At 38.9% G+C, this 12072-nt stretch overlaps 1 long non-coding RNA gene across 2 annotated transcripts in view; it reads right to left on the bottom strand.

Annotated features, from left to right (window-relative positions):
• Window positions 1–11551, bottom strand: part of LOC128853371 (uncharacterized) — a 45430-nt gene extending 33879 nt beyond the window's left edge. The window contains exons 1-2 of one of the 2 annotated variants that reach the window (XR_008451886.1): window positions 11158–11551; window positions 10783–10914 (exon numbers count right to left, since the gene is read on the bottom strand). This is a non-coding gene — a long non-coding RNA (uncharacterized LOC128853371). Of the gene's footprint in view, window positions 1–6321; window positions 6506–10782; window positions 10915–11157 lie in introns of those variants that run through there. The other variant, XR_008451887.1, reaches the window with a different exon arrangement.
• Between the last annotated feature and the right edge of the window lie 521 nt (window positions 11552–12072).

Here is a 12072-nt window from a genome sequence, read left to right as displayed (position 1 = left end):
GGCTTCACTGAAATAAGTCTCCAGTGCCAGCAATGAAAAGAAGGTGCCAATAGTTTTACAAGTTGCCTTCCAAATGACAATTGCCCTTTGATTCTTTTGAGCTCCTGGTTTGCTGTCTCTTGACACCCACGCAGATTCAGGCTGGACGCAGGCCACTATCCCAACAACAGCACTGCTCACTTGGGAGATCCTTTGTCCAGACCCACAGTATTATTTTCCAAATTTCGTTTCTAACAGCCACCCACTAAACAAAAATCAATACATCCACAAAAAAATACCCAATACATTTGTATAATACCTTTACTACTTCATCCAGGTTCCATATGGTATTCCAATGACTGGTCTGGATTTGTAGGCTACTACCTAATAGCTTCACATCCACCACATCTATAAAAATCAGGAACATGGCTGTAACTAAGAGTGTCATCTAAGCAGATTGATTAATTCAGACAAAGCAATGTGGATGTCTAAAGTGCAACCCAAACACCACATTTCTTTTACAGCTATGTCACTGTTCTGAAGGCAGAAGCTGAAATACCTCAGATGTGTCACAGCTAAATACGCTAACGCTACTGCACTGTTGCATAATAGGTCAAGAGATGCCGCAACACTTCTTGAGACACATCATTAAGTGGTAAGGTTTAAGTAAATCATAACACATGGGAAGGAATATGAATATGCAGAACACTTAAAAAAAGTCAGCATTGCAGTTTTAGGAGAAATACACTAAGTTAGGCATTTCGTAACAGAACTGTCATGATTTATGAGTCTAGAGAAGAAACCAAGGTATTTAAGAGTTAAAAGAGCAGTTCAAACTTCTCAAACTATATTTAATGTTCATAAAACTTGCTCAAGGACCTGTTTCTTCCATCAGTTAAATTCTTATTACTTGCAAAGAATGACTCTCTTTTCTTAGTTTTAATAACCCTGTTTTTCTACAAACTGAACTTCATTGAAACAGAGCACTGTCTAAAAGGTAGACTGGCACAGATACTTATTTGCATTAAAATTTTCATTATCCCACTTTGCTTCTTTACACACAGGCTTCTCTTGATTCATTTTTTATTTCACTCTTACTTGGCTCTGTCTGCGTTTTCATTGATTTTTTTTTCCCCTTTTTTCCCTCTGTCTCTCTGAAACATAATGAAAACGCTGCGTTGAGCAGACTTGGAAATAGCATAGCGGGATTGCTCATCCCAAATATAAACACATTCCTTTTTCTACAGTTATCTGACACCTCCTCCTTTCTAAATAAAAAATAAAGATCGAGCATACACACAGAAACAGAGTACTTAAAGAGTGGCTGTCACTGTGGTCCGGTAGCTTTATTTTAAACTGTAATGTCTGACAACTTTAATCTTCTATGTCTATACAGAACGCTCATTTATGTGTGTGTTTCATCATACACACACTAACACATGTATTAAAAACTACCTGGTAACTGGATACAGCTGCTACAGTCTCGTGCCAACAAAAATGATTGATAAAAAAATTAAGTTGGCAAGCTCAGAGTCTTCTCATAGATTTCTTTAACACAAAATACAGAAGCTTGCAACAAGCTCTTCAGACCAAGTGCATCCTGATGGCAGGAATTACATTTTCAATGCACTGTTCAGGAAGTTGACTGAACAACTTGCATTCATAGTGTTAGAGCATTTTAATAGCATTTTGAATGTTTATAACTTAAAGTAATGAAAAGCAGCCTTTGTTGTGAAGCAAGAATAAAATATTACTTTCTATATTTGTATTTCTTGATTAATGATATCAAAGTCAGATTAACATTTGACTCCTGTCCTCCAAATTTCCTGACCAGAAATTTGTGTCTGAATTTAAGTGAGGTTGCCCAGCCTCTTACAGATTGGCTTCCATACAGGAAAGACAGATGTTTCAAAAGGAATAGAGTGATTCCTCTTGACAGGGCATTCAGGTTGGAATACCAGTCAAACATGCAACAGGAGAACTTTAGCTTCAACAGCAGGCTCGGATCTTTCTAGCTGCATTAACACTTAGCATCAGAAGAAAAGTACACCAGTAACAACACTATGCCTGGGTCTACATCTCAGTGTTGCAGTAGAAGGCATTTCATTAATCATTTGTATCTGACACCATTGATGAAGATTCTCAAGTGACGTCTATCACCCGTGTATGGCTCACTACACCTTGGAAAGCAGCAAACTGGCTTTGCTGATGTACAGCTATTTCTGCAGTCAAACTTTTGGACAATCCCACAAAATTTACAGCATTGAATGCCAATATACTTGTAGTCAGGTACTAGCTCATCTTGGAAATCTTTGAAGAATGACAAAATATTAACAATCATTTGACTAATGAACACCAGCAATGTCTGGGTTTGCTTCACCTTCCGTTTCCGTCACAAGAAAAGGCAAAGCCACACTACCATGACTGCAAAGACTGTTTTCTCTCTCATCTTAGTCCAGCTCTGGCAGAAGGTGAATGAGGCTTTTGGACTGTATCAAAGAGGTGAGCAGGGAGGAAGTGAAAACAGCCACTCCGTCTCATTCACTGAAGGTACTATTGGAATGGACAAGAGCCACTTTTTCTTAAATAAGGTGATCCCCTCAAAAAATCTGGCGTCTAGTAGCTGGCCTGCAGGCAGCCAAGTTAAACACCTGTATGCCAGACAAAACCAGCTGTCTATGTGTCTCCGCCAACTCATCTCCTCAGTAGACCTCCTACTAGTGGGTTGAGACCGTTTGGTAAATACACAGTTCAAATAGAAGGGTTTTTTTTGTCTTCCTGTTCTCTAATCTTCCTCAGGGTCTCAATTTTCAAAGCACCCATTGATTAACTAGAATGATATTTATACCTTTATTATCACCAGCAGCTGTACGTCAGCTCAATTTTAATTGGCTCCTGCAGAGATAGGAGTAACACACATTATATGAGTTACCATCAAACTGCTGTCATCTTCATCACTCATAGACACGCAAACACTGTGTTGGCTCAAACTTTTGTCAAAAGAAGCAGAAATTTAGCATAAGATTATGTTTTCAGAAAGTTAATTTTTCAAAGGATTCGAGAAGGGATTCTGTAAGGGACTTAATAGAAAAGTCTTTTGACTGTGTTCAGCATTAAGTCAAACAGTACCTCTTGAATTGAAAATAAAATGTAGGTTAGCTACTATTGTAGCATACATATATTTCAGAAGAGATTGTATAGCTGCTGGACTTCAGGAAAGAAAAGGAAAACATAATGAAGTTGCTTTTCATTTCCCCTGAAGCAGCTCCACAGTTACACATGCAACTGTTACTAACAATATCAGAAGCTGAATCTGTATCCAGGGAAGAAAGGCCCTCTCAGCATAGAGGTTTTCGAATCCATGCTCACAAAACTGACTTTTTCCAATTAATAACAAGAAATAGATGTTTCTATTGCTCACATTAGTGTAACAGCAGCTGCAGAGAACCCCCAGCAAAGTCCCACAGAAACCTACCTTGGAATAAGTCTCTGTTATCAGGTCTGAACATGGCCCACTGTGTGTTCTAAACACACAATGGCATTTATTTTCCCCTTGTTACATAAGGACTCACTTTCTCCTTGATTTCCTGGTTATTTTTTCCCATGTCTTTTGGGAAGCATGTCAACATTTCTCTGGGTGAAGGGGGTCATTTAGAAAGACTAACTTTCATCTCCTTTATGTCTCATTCTGCTCCTTACCGCGTTCCTACTTCTGAAGGAGAAGGAGAGGTTAAGTTTGTACCAAAAGAACACTGACCAATTTGTGTCTGAAGAGAAAGGACTACGCATCAACCTTCGAAGTGTTCCTAACAGCTTTGCTCTCTCTTTGCTGGTTTGCGAGGATGTTTCTCTCCACACTGAATTCTTTGTTAACTCTTTGTTCAAACAGACTGTCTATTTTCAAACTGGTAAAGCTTAACTAGTGCTACACAGGATGTGCCTGACCAGGGAACCGAATAAAAACCAGCAGGACAGCTTTAGCACTGTGTACCTTCCCTTTATACGATGTCAGTCTTGCAGCTGACTAGGAGAGAAATGTATTTATTTGATTTAATTTTCTGAAATATATAGGCAAAGTACAGAAGCTATTTGAAAATTGTTAATTTCTGCATTTCAACATAATTTCTGGTGCAAAATACACTAGAAGAGGCAAGATAGAAATACATCATCATTCCTTTCCCAGCCAGAAAACGTTTGCAGTAACGTTTGTGGATATCCACGAACTTCAATTTAAATACGGAGCTTACCTTTAATTTTAAATAAGCTGATGGCAGAAAGATTTTAGAAGTGCATCAGTATATTACTTAATTCTATAGTACCTTCCTAAGTATACACATATCATTTGGCTTCAGTGTAAGCTTTGTTAAACAAGAGAGTGTTTTTCTTTGGATGTCTTAGTCTGGAATAATAAGCATATTATCAGTCATTTATTACGGTCAACTTTTGTACTGCTCTGGATTGACATGTCTTTCAGCCTTCCTGATGCAGTTTCTCCAAATGAAGTGTGAGGAAGGAACGCATATTTCTGAAGGAAGAATTGATACAGCATTTTTAAGTTTTACATCTATAGTTCATCATTGGGATGCATATCCCATAGATGTGCATCACATTTCAGAATTACTAAGAGAAATTGGATCTTTCCAGAGGCAGAAGAGGAGGAGAAGGAAGGATATTACAATTGCTAGTATAGCTTGTCCTCATAGAATCCCTCATGGCAAAATGAATAGTGATTCAAGGATCTCAGTCTTGAGCAGAAAAATATAGGTAAGAGATCAGGGAATTGAAGTCTTTATCCACAGAATTGGGGTTTTGTTTTTTGGGGGGAGGTGAGGAAGGGAGGTGTCATCTTCATCTTCGAGCTTGGATTCTTGAAAGCTGGTGCCTTGGTTTTGGATAGCTGCACTATTTCTTGCTCTGGCTTCTCCTCTCTCCAAGACTGCCCTACTAAGAAGGATCAGATCCTGGAAGAGTTGATGCTGAACAGCTATTTATAACCAACCATTCTCAGATAAAGTAGCATCAATTTCACGTTCAGTCTGGCTCTAAATGCTGATGGTTCAGCAGCTGCACCACACATCAACAAGGACAACAGCCATTCCAATCTGAGCTGTGCCTCTTGCACTAAAATCTGTGCTGCGTGTTCTTTTCCTCTTGTGGATAGCTAACCCTGGATACAAAATGCTTTCTTTTTTTCCTTTTACTCTTGTTTTATTTTTTAATTAAAAATATTTGGGGTTAAAAACATATGAATACTATTTTACCAGAAATTATTTATGTTAATGGTACAGAACTGTCCAAATGACTTGCTTAACTATGGATTGATCCCATCAAACTTGAACTTGTAGAACTCTTAAGAGTAAGGCACTTTGGGGAAGTCCTGATGTCTTTAACTACATCCAAACCAGAGGTAAAAATCAAACTATTTTCTATTTGGACTCAAACGCAAAACTATACTGTTGAATCCAAATCCAGAGATGTGATCCTAACCTCCTTTCATCCATCATCAAAAATGTGGGATGGAATCGAGTAGGATGATACCTCTCAAGCCTCTTTCTATTTTTAAGTAATGTTTGCCCTACTTACTACTGTCAGAGTGGCAAGAATTCAAACAGAATATCCACATCGAGGTCAGAGTTCATCCCTCTTTCACTACCGATTTGTGTGAGGGAACGTGAAGATTTTAATAGAGGCAGCAAATTGTTCCACATCCTTTAATTATTTTCTCTGTGTCAGATACAATTCTTTAGTGGGTGTTTGTTTTTGCAACCATAGCGATGAGATATATTTGCTGGGTGCAGTCAAAATAATTCCAAACTGTTATCTACTGGCATCATTTTTTATTCAGCAAATCCAGACATTTGCCTGCTTTACACCCAAAGGGTAGGAATTTGGAGACTATACTCCAAAAATCGTTCTTAAATTACTTCTCTAACTCAGACTTATAGTTTATTTTTTTTATGCACTCCCACAAACACTCAAGATTGCTCCTCACACCAACACAGAACTGGATTCATTCAAAATTTTCTTATTATTCCATTCTTGAGAAAAAAAGCCCAGATGATCTCATTTAAATCATAAATATAAATATTCTTCAGAGCAACATCCTTTATAACATATGTGCAATAAATCACATTTCTCACAGTGATGCACTACTATCACTCCTCTTGGTGTGAAAACTTGTCACACTATGATTTGACCAAGTTACTGACAAAACCAACTTGATTTTAGAACTATATAAGAACCAAACAGTCACTGGGAGATCATAACTATTTGCCAGCAGCGTATCTAAAAGCATATGTGTATATGTGTATAAATACGCATTGACTAGTTGACTCTACTGACCTTGGATGTAAGCAATGATTTTGATAGATGACATGCTGCTCACAGCTTTGCAGAACAAAGTTTAACCCCCTGTGATTAGATTGGAGGCTCTCATTACAATTTTTGTTGGAGTTATGAGTTGTAGTGGGATGGTAACCTTTCCAGCTGCTGAAGTCAAAATCCGTCAAGGACTGTGAATCAGAGCCTTCAGCAACTGCCGCTCACAGGAAAGTGAAAACTGAACTTTATGGCAGTTTACTCTGTTACATCAGACTTCAGTTTCTCAGGACAGGAACATTGTCTAGCTAGCCACCCCTCCCACCAGCCTGATAGCATCTAGCAGGAGAATAGGCAGAGAGCTGGAAGCAGGAATCTCTTTAGTCATGCCAGCATGAATTGGCAGAGTTTAGGATTCCAAGCACATATTCTCATGCGCAGGCCTTATCCTCAGAGCTGGAATAGCCCCATTGATTCAGCGCATCCAAAGAACTGGATTACGAAACAAAAGTAAATTCTACCCTCCTGCTTTCTCTACGTCACTTCCTATGGATATGTGGTGCTTTTCAATTGTGGCTTCAAGAGGAGGCAACTGTGGCTGCAGTGTAACTAGACTTACAGTGCAACGAGGCAGTTAACAGTGCTGGGAAGCCTGTGGATTGCGAGGAGCTGAATATGCTGGTGGGACAGGTAGGAGGTACTTGATTTGGGGACCCATCAGTGGTTATATTGTTTCAAGCAACTCTTGCCAATTCCCCAGCTACTCTGAATTCCAGAACTGTCACAGAGCAAGCAGCTATTTTGCTAACAGTCACTCGCCACCTCCAGGAGCTGCTCTAAACCATTATCAGAAAGAGCAGAGGACTAAAGGTTCTTTTTTTTTTTTTTTTTTTTTTTTCAAATTACAAAATGAGGTTGATTGTTGAAAGGAAACTAGGGCATAATCTTGCTTACATAAACCGGAATCAGCAAAATGCTTTTTTTGTCTTCGGCACACAGTTTGAATCCAATCTGAGGACAGAGATGATTTTAGGGGCTTCAGCCTGTTCTCTGATTGACAGCTTTCCAACATATTCACTTTCAGTCATGAAGAATGCATTGTCACAATGACTGTAAGGAACCCTTTGTGCAGGACAAGTTTAACAATACAGTATTGTAGGAACAATTTGTTTCCCTTTCATTAATGAAGATGTATAGGACATTAAGTACTAGTCACTGACTTTTCATTGTTTTTGTTCGAAGCGATGGCATTTGCTGTTCCCAATTTAAGCAGGAGTCAGGGTGGCTGTCAGAGCAGTTGATGTCCTCCAGAGTGGGTGTTGCTAGTGAGTATTATTGTTTAAAAATAAAAATAGTTTCTAAACAAAATGTTGTGGGAGGATAAAAGTTTTGGGCAGTGGCCAGCCTGGGTTTTATGGAGTAATTGCTAATTGTGTAAGCTCTGCCCAATGCTCTGTTTACCAAGGATGTTTTGCCCATTTTAGCTGAGGTGGGGCTCATTTCCTTAACAGACACAGAACAGAGCTGCAGTCTGCTCTGTATCCTGCTCAACGGAGCGTGCTCAGATCCTTAGGCATTCACAAAAAGTAAAAGTAATTTCTCCACCTTCCTGCTATGCAGAAGGCTCAGATAAAAGAATCGGGATGTCCCTCACATTCAGTATTTACCTTCCCTTACTTGTATATTTCAGAAACATTCAAGGTCAAGTGCAATTCAGTTTGCCCCAGTTAATCCTTCCTATCAGATTCAGTGTAAATGCAGCATTCCAAGTATTCCATTTTGATCATTAGTGCATGCGAGCAATATGAGAAACTCCATGCACAGCCCCTGCTTCAAGTTTGTCCAGTAACTCCTACTCAAAATTAATAACAGCACAGCAACACATGTGGTGTGCTGATATTAGCAAGCCCCAATCCTGACTGCACTCAGAAGAAAGCTAAAATTTACTTATTGCAAAAACTCACTGTGAATTACAAGCTCTACAAAGGATATTAGCATGTTCATGCGATTTACCTCTCGTAAGAGCCACCAGCTGGGAAACTGCAGTGTATAAAAACATTGCTTTGGTAATGATCTCTTTTCTCCTCCATTATAAAATTAGCCCAAGACTGAATCAAGTGAAGAAGTCTTTTAAATAACCTAAATGTTAAAGCATGTGCTATCTGATTGAAAGAATTGTTTTAGGATGAACAGACTTCTTTGCCAAGAATTCAGAAACATCAGCCACAATACTTATGCAAATCAGTGGCAGGTCAGAAGATTACAATTATCCTTTTACTACAATTATTCTTCTGATGCTACATTACACTGTTAATTTGTCCTACAGCTGCAGTAAGGGGACCCAGTTCTAGTTTGCTGTCTCGTAAACACTAGATTCTTAGAATTTTTTCAGGTGTTGAGAGGTATTTATATAGTCTCATGCTAAATCAGAACTCTTCGACCAGTATCTGAACCCACTACACAGAACTGGGTAGGCACTGGATGGCCCGTGTGGAACTGTGCAGCTGTATTACACGTAATGGCACTGGAGTTAATTATGTCTGCCATAACAGTCTTAAGTCTGGATTCCTCAGCCTTTGCCAAGTTACATCTAGAACATGGAAAAACTTGTATGTCTCTGTTTGTTTAACAAGAGTATGATCCACATACCTCATTCTTAAAAACAAGGAGAAAAGGACTGAGTACATAAGTCTTTCACTTTTAACAATGACAATCCACTTGAGCAAGCAACAGATACCAAATAAAGCAATTCCTTGCACCCTGTCTCAAATCTGAGTCATAGCCTTAGGGACACAAGGCTTCTGAATAGTATTTCCTTTGCCTGTTGTCTTTAGATTATTAGCACACCCATCTGACTGAAGGAGAACTTGTTGTGATTATGTACCACCCTCAGCAGGGTGGGTCCTGGGGGAGAAGATGCGTGAAGTGCCACGGAACAGAAACTGTGCAGCAAAAGCTTTAAGCAATATTGTTCCCTGGGGTTTAGGCACGCTCAGCTGCATACCAGAGCTTGAGAATGTGGTGCACCTGCTGAAAAGTAGGGACAGCCAATTGGGCAAAATCTGTGGAAAAAGTAGAAAAACAATCTGACCTTCCAGGAAAAGTTGCCTTCTGTTGCCTTGACGTTCACAGCCTTCAACACACCCCTGGCAAGTTCTGTTTACAAAAAGTGGCATGTTTTGTGTTTTGGCCAGGCACGCTGCATGTAACTGATACCACGAGTTTTGTTTCTATTCTTTACCATTCCTGCGTGCCATGCTCCCACAATTCTGGGCAGCAGAGTTTGGCTGCCATATTCTGCAAGATTTCATGAACAGCAAAAACTACACGCTTGTTATAAAATACTCAAGTCCAGCGCTTCTGGATCATGTTGGAATTATCAAGAATACTCATATTAGCTCCACAGCAGGCTTTTGTGATGCTGCCCAAACCCTGCCTGCTTATTGCAAATGCGCTCTGTGTTATGAACATGTAACATGAAAGTATCTGGAAGCTCCAAGATGCACAGTCATCATCCATAAATCCTGAACAAATGTAGAAAAGGCTCAATTTCCTCCAGTAAACAAATTTCCAGATAGAAAAAGAAGACATACACAGGGAAATCAAACTTATCAGACCCTAATTTAGAGATTCTTTGCAATTTCAGTGCTCTCCCTTGTCAAGAAGGATGTAGGCACGCATTCTCCCCTTTTGCTATGCTGGCTTTCTGATCCTTTGATACAGAAGTGTTTCAAGGGTACCAAGTGAAACACACACACACAAATGCCATTGAGTTGAAGAAAAGACCTTAGCTAATTAATTTGTCATCTATTTAAAAAGAAAGTTTACTATAAACAGGGCAAACAAGAAGCACTCATACAAACCAAAGCATCCCTTGTGCTCTTCTACCACACTTTGTTTTCCCTTTAACAATAAAGTATTTTCCAGTTATCTTAATTATTCCTTCTACTTTCCTCCTCAACATAAAAACCCAAGTAAATAAGAGCAGTATCTCATGGTGCAGCTTCACAAGAATCTGAGCAAAATGAAAGAAAGGGGAAAGATTCAAAATTCTGTTTCCATTCTCTCTTATGGCATTCCTGCATCTCTGCCGTGGTCCCACCCTTGCCCCTTGCACCAACCACAGCGCTAATCAAATATTTGCATGAAACAATTCTGCTTATTAACTCAAGGAAATCCTGCCCTTTTCATGCTAGGTGAACAGGTTGAAGTGGCTCTCGGAGGAGTCTGTCAAGGTCTAGACCAGATACAGAATAAGCGCCGGGTGGGGTAAGCTGAGAACAGAGGAAAAAGATTACCCTTCAGCAGGGGTAAGCTACAAGATCAGGTCAACGTAGCTCATAGACCTGTAGACTTGGAGGTTTACCTTTAAACTTTTGTAGCCATGTAGATAATCCACTCAATGCAGCATCTTTACATGGACTACGGAGAAAGAATGTGCTTAGCCAACAGGATCGAACTGCTGTACAGCCCCAGAGAACTTACCAGCAATTCAGAACTCCCTTCTCTGCCACTGAAAGAGGAGAACACTATCTTGATAGAACCTCTTGTCCAGATCTTAAGATGTGGCTGCTTTTACATTCCAGACATCAGGGGCACTACTCCTTTTGCATGTACCTAAAAGGCAAAGAAGGAGAAGAAGGAGAAAGAAAGTAAAAAACAAAGAAGAAACTAAGTGCATCTACTTTTCCCTGCTTGCTCTCTCATTTTGTTCATCTTTAATTCAGTATTGCTAGTGGTAATATTGAAGCAAATTTAAAGAAATTCTGAAAGGATTACTTCAGGGTTTCAAAAGGGTCTGAAAGGATTACTTCAGGGTCTCAAAGGTAAGAAAAAAATCAAAAAAATAGCCCTACTTACTAAACCAGGTCCAATTTAGAGTAATAAATCACTGAACAGCTCTTCTCTGGTTCTCCCACTCCGTTCAGCTGTTTCTCCCCAAAACAGGCAGTAACTAAAATACACTGAGATGGTCATAGATAAACTATTGCAATTCGTTATATTGGGAAGTGAATAATAGCTGAAATCATAATTAAAAAACAGGAAATAGATGCTCTCCTGACATCTGGGTGAATCAGTGCACACCCAAGAACACCACAGCACACCATCTCCACACTATACTGGCTCTGTTGTTCTTTTCCATGTTTGTCTCTTTTTATGCCATACACTAGGCATACAACCCATAATAATTCCAGTAAGCCATTTTCAGATAAAGTCATGTTAATGTGTATTATATAACATTGCAGAGGTACTGATTTCCAAAAAACCGAGCCTTTTAAAAGTATTAAGGAGCACAGCTTCCCAGAAAAGAGAGTAATTTCTTTTGCACTTAGATTTACCTCAGGATGTCTATTCAGATGTCAGAAATTCATCTATTTTAGCTAAATGGAAAGCAAAACTGTCTCCTAAAACTTCATTGCAATCAAAATATGTGAAATAAAAAACTAAATTTCAGCAGAATTTTAAAGGAAATATATTAGCACAAAGTAGGATTTAGTATATTATGAAATGTTGGAGCAAGTATTAACGTTTCTAATGTTATTTTTGCTACTTGCGGTTTATACAGAATAACAGCAGTTATAGGCCAGTACACATTGCTAACTGCCATATTGCTAAAGTTTATAATTTCTCAAATTATATTCTATAATTAAAGAAAACAATACTATAATACAAAAGCATTAGTTTTAATGAAAACCAGTTACGTATCAGTCTCCAACTTTATTTGCTCTTCATAGACCCCAGAAATAAAGGGATTAACTATTGCAAATCCTCCTG

The sequence above is a fragment of the Cuculus canorus genome, chromosome 12 (assembly GCF_017976375.1).
Source record: "Cuculus canorus isolate bCucCan1 chromosome 12, bCucCan1.pri, whole genome shotgun sequence".
NCBI lineage: Eukaryota > Metazoa > Chordata > Aves > Cuculiformes > Cuculidae > Cuculus > Cuculus canorus.
The sequence above is the reverse complement of the archived record's forward strand: the minus strand, read 5'-3'. Positions and strand labels throughout refer to the sequence as shown.